At 41.3% G+C, this 9,115-nt stretch overlaps 1 pseudogene; it reads left to right on the forward strand.

Moving 5' to 3' along the window:
- Nucleotides 1-1,810: 1,810 nt before the first annotated feature.
- Nucleotides 1,811-9,115, forward strand: part of LOC105522545 — a 15,441-nt pseudogene continuing 8,136 nt past the window's right edge.

Genomic DNA, 9,115 nt, shown 5'->3' on the forward strand with positions numbered 1-9,115 from the left:
TAGAAGAGTGACATGGTAAGATTTGTGGGATGACAGGGGCTACTTTAGATGCAAAGGGGACAATTAGAAGGCTACCAACATAATCTGGACAAAAAGTTGTAAGAAAGCAGCTTAGGGGCTGGTTTCCAGTTTTCTGGCACTGCAGACTGGGTAGCAGGAGGTGGCTTTCTCAAGAGGAGAGGTGAATGGGAAAGAGCAGCGGTGGAGGGGAGGTCATGGTCTTGGGAGTGGTGCTCAGTCTGACTTGCACATATAGGGGATTATTTTAGATTTCTGCAAGAAAATGGGAATTTCTTTTGGATTTCTACAAGAAAATGTCCAGCATGTAGTAATATCAATGTGTCTGGGGGAAAAAATAAACACATGAGATTTAGCCCAAAAAAAAAAAATTTGGAGTCATCAGTATCTGGTGGAAATTGAAATGATGCAGTTCTGAGGGAGAGATACCAAAGACAGAGCCAAGGAGGAACCTCTCCCCAGGATGCAGCGCTTGAGGTCGCAATAGAATCAGAACAGCCTTTGGGGAGGCTGAAAAGACACCACAGCGAGGTGGAGGAAACCAGCAGGGATGGCTTTGGGACACCCAAAGCAGGAGGGAAATAATGGATGACAAATGCCAGCAGGGGTTATGGCCAAGTGAAACAAGACTACAAGCACACATGTGAATTGATATCCCGGTTTTCTCAGCTTGCTGAGGGTAGTGAGGCAGTGGGGTGAACAGTCAATGGAATAAGAACCAAACAGCAAATAAAGTTTAAAAAAAAAAAAAAAAAGGAATTTCTCAAACTGAGGGTTATAGGCCTTAGGAAGTCAAGGTTATTTCATTCAATCAATAAACCGATAATTCCTGAGCACCTAGTATGTTCTACCCATTGATCTAGGATCTGGAAATTCTGCGTTCACTCTAGAATGGAGACACAGACAATAAACAAGTGAACAAATTCATAACACAATAATGTAAAGGACTGACTAGAGCTATGAAGGACATAAGGTCATAAAAGGAATTAATATGGCTGGGGGTGATGTAGTCATATTAAAATTATCTGAATCATTTACAGAAAGAGAAACCCAACATTACAAAGGTATCAGCCCTGCCTACAACCACTCTATAAATTCAGTGCAATGCTGTTCAAAAGCCCAACGTATTTCAGGGGGAAAACTTGACTAACTAAAATAAATGTGAAACACAAAGAGGGGGAAAATAGCCCTAACAGATATGAAAATGTATGATAAAGTTACTATGCTTTGCTGTAGCCACAGGGCAGTAATCTATGAAACGGAACTGGAAGACCCATATGTATAAAAGAAATAAGAAAATGAAAAAGGCCGCATTTTAGATCATTGAAGAAAGGATAGCTTATTCCAGAAATGATCCTGAGATAACTGCCAATCTATGCGGAAGAAAAAAAGTTACAGGCACTCTACCACCCTGATTCCTGTCATTTGCCGGAATAAATTCCAGTTGAAATGGAGGCAAAATTGTAAAAGAAGCGAAAATGTGAGAAAATATGTTTATTATAATATATAAAGTAGAGAAGTTCTTAAAAAGACCATAGCCATACATTTTAAAAAGCAACAGGCCATGAAAAATAAAAAGTAAAAATATAGAGGAAAATAGTTATAAATCAGACCCCATTAAAATTATGTAGAGTAAGAGACAGTAGAGATAAAGCTAAAAGACAGGTACCCGTTGGGAAGCCTTAACGTCTAGAGATATTCAAGTTGCTGTTATCTCAACAAAAGCTGAAAAAGACAGGAAACTCTGAAAATTGGGAGGGTGAGCTAAACTTAAGTCACAGGAGATAGGGAGATGCCGGACCAGGGCCACATGGACGACCAAGAGAAAACCACAAGGGCGAGAATTTGGAAAGAGGCAACGGCAGAAAAACAGATAAAATTAGATCAAGAGCATCTGGGAGAAGTTCTGATCAATTCCTTCCTCCACAAGTCCACGTCAGGTTCTTCTTTATGGAGCAGCAGGTTTGTGATGTGTGGATGGATCTGGGGACTTTCAGGGACAGGACAGGATGGACATGTGCAAGGTGCTGGCTTTCCCCAAGTAACCTGTACCTTATGGCCCCACCATCCCCAAGGCCATTACAATGAAAAAGGCTCACTGGAGATTGACTGTTGGTTAGAAATTGGGGTTGCATGGTTTTAGATGCAAAGCTGGCTCCTTGACTAAACTACAAGCAACTTGAGAGCAGGAATAGTGTCTTACACATGTCCCCAGGTCCTTGCATAATTCGGGATGCATTAAGCACTTAGTAAGCACTAGTTGAATAAAGGGGCAAATGAACACATGAACCCCAGTATCCAATCCCTGCTTACCTCTCAAGGTATCTGGAACCTTGGGCAGTCACTCGGGTCCCTTCCCTTTGACATGGCACCACCTGAAGGACAGTTTTTAAAACGACAGCTGAAGCCTCTGAATATTTCCATGGAGTTGGTACTGCCAATTATAGCATCATCCAGGCTGCCACTTTCTCATTTGCAGGCATAGCACAGCACTGACTTGGAAAGATGTCAGTGGTGGAGAAGCTGACTCCACCTGTCAATGCCTGTCTCTGTGCACAGACAGGACTCCACAGCTCTGCACGTGCTAAGACCCAGTGTGGAGGAAGCAACTGCTGTTGTTTTTCTTTAATAAAATGATATGGGAGATCTTCTTTGCTATGTTGGATTTAAGAGGTTGATCCCGCATCTGGCAGATGGCATTCTGCAAAAGGCAAAGCGACAGACCTGAAAGCAATGTTCCAGCCCAGTCTCATAGGGATCTGACGAAGAAGATGACTGGAATCAGGAGGTGAGGTGATTTACCAAATGAGCAGGTGTGGACTTTGAAAATCACTGAGTTTAGAGTAGTACATGACCTTGGTATATGACAAGTTGACTATAATGATCTGATTAGAAATAATCTTGCCAAAAGCAATTTGATCAATGTTAATTACTTAGAAAACAAACTGAATTGAATAAGAAATTGTTGAAATAGATTGATAAAAATATTCTATCTATATATTTATATAAATATATGTATATTTTATACCATGTTTATATAAATGAATCCAGTATACCAAATATACATATATTTATGGCATATTAGATTTTCTTCAACCTGTTGTGCATTTTTAAATATTTTTAAGTGAGAAAATGCTTTGGAAATTATGGCATTCTGGCAAATACCAAAAAATGTTTATTGCCAGATGATGCTCAAAGATAAAGAACAAAGAGAGGCTAAAGAATGACTCAGTAAAGAAACACGTTAAAGGGTAGAACAAAAGGATAAATTAAGAATGAAAAAAATAAAAAATCTTGTCTAGGGGAAAGAATATGAAAGAGTAATATTAAGACACACACACACACACACGGCAGGCTTGCAGATTTTTTCATTTGGCTTTTTTTTGCTTCATCTGTGTTTGGTAGTTCTTCCAATAATCTAGTAAGGAAATGGATAGTCTCATTCACTTTATTTTAGAAATAAGAATAATGAAGCCTATGGAGTAAGCAACTTGCACTTTACACAGCTTTTAAGCACCAGACTTGAACTTATGTCCTTCACTATTCCTTCTATTGTGTCTTTCCAGGTCTTCAAAATGGAAAAAGAACGAAACCAGAAGTCTGGTCTAAATGGATGACCTAACACTACTTTTCTGGGCTCCTTACTTTCATTTGTCAGATATGGGAATGGAACTATTAGAGTTTTGCAAAAATGTTTGGTAGCAAGAAACATTGCACACTGTGATACACACATCTAGCTGAAATGAAAGATTGCAAAACTCTGATATTTTCTGGTCTAATCTATATTTTCTAAATGTTGGCCACAACCCATTAAATAGATTTCATGGCCCACGAATTCATTACAGTTTTGGACTAGATAGATGAGCTCTTTTCCAGTTCTCTTATCCAGTTCTCTTATCATGTGGTCCTACACGTCTAGAGTGAATTTCTGAGACCAGGCGGAACTCATTGGTAGGAAAAGTAGGCTTTCTGTTTGGAGAGACTGTCGACCCATCTGAGTCACTGCAGTTGATATGAAAAATCAAAAGCACTCCAGAGAGGTAACAAAATCACAACAGGAGAAAACCAGCTGGCCTGCTATCAGCCTTCTCCAGCCCAACTCCCACCCAAGCCACTGGGTCATCCAATCCAGTTCAAAGCAGTGACTTTCAAATAAGAGGGCTTAATAATAATGCTGATGCATTACCTGTAGATACTAGTGATTTTATTTTTGAGATGCTTTCAATATCATTCCAAAATGGTTTTCTGGGATGAATTAGGTATTATTATTCCCTTTGCACAGATTAGAAAACTGAGATGCTAAAAGGTTAAATGAATCATCGAACACAATGCTTTAGGCAATGTTTTACATAAATATTTGAAAATATGATTGAATTATGCTGCACATATAAAAGGTCACAGAATAAGTCAACAATAATAAGAACTGATTTCCTCACTCCATCTCAAGCTCTTACATCTCTCCTACACTGAGTCACACAAAAAGTAAACTCTCAAAAATACCTTCAAGTGGGCCCTCTTTCTAGGTCTGATTTTAAAAAACATTCAAAACACATAAAAAAATTAAAATTTTTGACATGTACACATGGATATATATCTTTACACATACACCTTGGCTTTACAAATTTAATTTTTATTTTATATTTGTTTTTGATACCTTTTAAATATTTAAAACAGGTGAACCAAACATGGATTTCATTTCTTATAAGTGTGATTTTGCTTCAAGAGGGGAATTTGAAATTATCCTTCCAATTCCTAAGATTCCATAATTTAAATAACGCATTTAAAATTTTTTCTCTACTGATTGCTTTTGCAGTCACACGAATATGGTGTGTGTTTTCTTAAAGACAGTTCTTGGGAGTGCTTATTCTTTTGTTAATTTATTCCAACAATATTTGAGTGCTCTTATGGGCAGGCACTGTACAGTGGAGACGAGTTCTAAAGATATAAAGATATTACTTCCCATGGCTATTTTTCCCTGTGAAAAAAATTGACATCTTCTGACATTGAATAGAATAAACAACACAGTTGTACAGAAAGTACAACAGGTACACTACGAAACACAGTCTGTCCTGAAAAACAATATACTAGTACAATGAGAATACACTAGTTAAATAAAAATGAGTCCCATAAATACTTGTTGGTCCAGTCTTTGCAACTGACCATTAATTCCTATTGAATCTTAAGTACTGAGCTAAAAGAGTGAGCACAGTCCTGGGTATTTGCAATCTAAGTTCCTCTAGCCGTCCCTCATTGCTACGTGAGCACTCACTGTAATTTTCCAGGAATCTGTTCCATCTGGACTAACATCTTACAGTTTTGTTCATCTGCTTTCCAGGTAGGCCGGTCAAACCACCCTGCTGCTTGGTTGCGTAAATGAACCCGCAGCCCAGTGATGACAAATTCATTTCACCATCTCTTGAGTAATTTACAATTGAACCAGATATGAAGCTGGGGAGACACATGACAGCAGATAATTCTGCACGACACACAAGGAGCTGGCCTAGTTAATGTGGAATTCCTGTGCTTTCAGAGTCCCGTTTCAGAAAATCCCACCTTCCTAGAAACACGGCTCAGAAATCCAGCCCTTAGTGAGGTTAAGCAGACAGGTGATGGCTTTGATCGGATTACTTCCTAACCCCCAAATAACTCAGTGTTTAGTTCCAGACAGACAGCAGAGGATTTCATACCTCCAGGAGTTATGGCCACACGTGGTGTCCCCATCCTCCATCATAGTGGGCTAAGCCATGCAGCTGGCCTGCTGTGCAGGAAAACCAGGTCGTGGACTGTGTCTGGGCTCCCCAGCGGGAGAGCTCTGCGTGGAAGGCAGTGTCTACAGAGACGGATCCCTCCGCCCAGGGGAGCCACATGACACCTGGGGCCCCCGAGCCCCCAGACTGCTGTAGGCACAGCAAGAAGCCTCTGTTATTTACACCCGTGTGCTGGACATCGATTTCCACTTTCCCTGGGTGCTGTAATGGCAAAGGCATTGGTTGTGTGATATGCCTTTGAGAAACTAGGAAGGTTCTGCTCAGACCGCACGCTGAACACCACCCAATACCTCCTCTCTTGGTCCGTTGGTAGTTGCCTAAAAAAAACCCTTCATCTTTAAAAAAACTTCATTTTTAAAGATAAAAAAATTTTGTTTTAAATTGTGAACATGCGATTATAATTGAGTAGCTCAGATTCTTTTCAAAATGACAAATTAGTAGGCGCCTGTTTTAAAAAGCAGAGAGATGAAGACTTTGGAGGGGCATTGGGCACTGGCAAGTGGCTACAGACAGGTTTTTAATTTCGCTGGGCCTCAATTTCCCCATCTGTTGAATGAGGGGGTTGACTAGACTGTGGATAGGGCCCCTTTCAGTTTGTTCAAACCGTAATACCAAAACTAAATTCTGTCTAGGTAAGGAAAACAAATTTACCAATTTTACCTTGCCCTTGGCTTAAAAGCAAAAATAGCTTCAGACGCCTCCTAGGCTGGCTTGGGAAGGGGTTTAGACCTGTACATGGGTCCCCAACAAAGCCTGGTTTGAAGAGCTCAAAGTTCACTTCCCAAAAATATGACTTCTACTGGCATTTTTTTAAAAAGTATTTTTTAGTAGAGACGGCATCTCACTCTGTTGCCCAGGCTAGTCTTGAACTCCTGGTCTTAGGCCATCCTTTCACCTCAGCCTCCCAAAGTGCTGGCATTACAGATGTGAGCCACCACACCAGGCTCAATGACTTTTTTCTTTCTTTTTCTTTTTTTTTTTTTTTTTGAGATGGAGTTTCGCTCTTGTAGCCCAGGCTGGAGTGCAATGGTGCAACCGCGGCTCGCTGCAACCTCCGCCTCTTGGGTTCAGGCAATCCTCCTGCCTCAGCCTCTTGAGTAAATGGGATTACAGACACCTGCCCCAACTAATTTTTTGTATTTTTAGTAGAGATGGGCTTTCATGGTGCTTGCCAGGCTGGTCTTGAACGCCTGACCTCGTGATCTGCCCACCTCAGCCTCCCAAAGTGCTGGGATTACGGGAGTGAGCCGCTGCACCCGGCCTCATTGGCATTTTTTAATGCCTAAACTTGTAATTTTCATCCTAACAATGTTCTCCTGCGTCACCTCTAATACCGTTGTATTGGCTTCCCTGACTTGGGTTTTTCTTTCCTCCAAACCATGACAAAACTTTTCCCTTCCATCACCATGTCACTGTTGCCACCTACGGGGGTTCTTGCAAAAGAAGGGGTTAAGCGCCTGGAACTCAAGACCTGCTGTGATGTGGCTCCCAGCAGGGTCCTCTCAGGCAGCCAGGACCTCTCCTGCCCCACCTCAACTCCATCTCTGCCTCTGTTTGTTCAGCAGCCACAGTCCTTACAACTAGACCCACAGCCCCATGCTACTTGGGAGCTAAAACTGACTTTCTAGGTTGATTATAATCACACCTTCCTTTCATTTTTACAATCTAATTTTCTTTTCTCTTAAAAATTATTTATTTATTTTAATGACATATAATGGTTACACGTATTTTTGGGGTACAGGTGATCTTTTGATACCTTTATACAATGTGTCATGATCCACTCAGGGTAATTGAGTTATCAGTCACCTCGAACATGTATGTTTTTCTGTACCTGTTGGGATCATTACAAATCTTCTCTCCTAGCTACTCTGGAATACACAATAAGTTACTGTTAGCTATAATTTCCCTACTGGCAACCTGGTGTTTATACATTCTTTCAGACTCACTTCAAACCCTCTCTCTTTTGTAATAGCTTCATGACTCTCCCCACGGCCCCCCTTTAACTTCTAGAATTTTTTTTTTTTTTTTTTTTTTTTTTTTTTTTTTGAGACAGAGTCTTGCTCTGCAGTCCAGGCTGGAGTGCAGTGGCGCGATCTTGGCTCACTGCAAGCTCCGCCTCCCGGGTTCCCGGGTTCACACCATTCTCCTGCCTCAGCCTCTGAGTATCTGGGACTACAGGCACCCACCACCACACCTGGCTATTTTCTTTTTCCTTTTTTTTTTTTGTATCTTTTAGTAGAGACAGGGTTTCACTGTGTTAGCCAGGATGGTCTCAATCTCCTGACCTCATGATCCACCCGCCTTGGCCTCCCAAAGTGCTGGAACTACAGGAGTGAGCCACTGCGCCCGGCCTGGAAATTTTCTTAATCTTATATTCCCTACTACAAAAACTAACAATGGATTGCATTCCTCCTTGTGTTTGCTTTCCTGGGTGTCTGTTTCACCTAGAGATTCTTATGAGATCCAGGTCAGCACCGATTGTGTCTTCTGCTTTGTTTTGCGATTAGGATAGCTCCTGACATCGTGCTGGGAATACCAGATTTTTCAAACAGACTCTATTGATGAATAATAATATTTCTGTGTCCTGTTTTTCCATAACGTCCTTTGCTTTGCTCCCAGAGACATAACCTAAAATGGGAGGAAACAAGCTCAGGTGATGGCCGGTTCCAAGATGTGAAACTGTAAGGAATCAAAGGCACGAAGCAACACTGCCTTGTGGTCTGGCATTAGCATTCAGTGCAAATAGGGGCAGAACCCCTTCTTTTGTACTTCAGTGCAGTGACCATCCACATCAAGGCAGGAGACCGAGGACGTCCCACCCATAGCCTGGAGAGCAATGTAGCCCGAACTAAAAAATGAGAATGAACTGGGACAGGGACACGGCCAGCTTCATGGTGTATGATGAGTGCAGTGTGTGCAGGAGGGACTCACACTTGGTTTAACACTCTGCTGTTCTGTTGCCATCTTGAAATTCTTAGTAGTTTAATAGTTTTTTTTGTTTGTTTGTTTTTCTTCAGACAGGGTCTTACTCTCTTGCCCAGGCTGGAGTGTAATGTTGTCATAGCTCACTGCAGCCTTGAATTCCTGGACTCGAGGGGTCCTCCCACCTAAGTCCCTCAAGTATCTGGTGTCCGCCACCATGCTCGGCTAATTTTTTTTAAGTTTTATCTAGAGACAGGGTCTCACTATGTTACCCAGGCTGGTCTCCAACTCTGAGACTGAAACTATCTTTTCATCTCAGCCTCCCAGAACACTGGGATTATAGGGGTGAGCCAAGACTCCAGGTCTTAATAGTTTTCTTTTTTCTTTCTTTCTTTATTTTCTGTTTT

The sequence above is a fragment of the Colobus angolensis genome, unplaced genomic scaffold, assembly GCF_000951035.1.
Source record: "Colobus angolensis palliatus isolate OR3802 unplaced genomic scaffold, Cang.pa_1.0 Scaffold432, whole genome shotgun sequence".
Lineage (NCBI taxonomy): Eukaryota > Metazoa > Chordata > Mammalia > Primates > Cercopithecidae > Colobus > Colobus angolensis.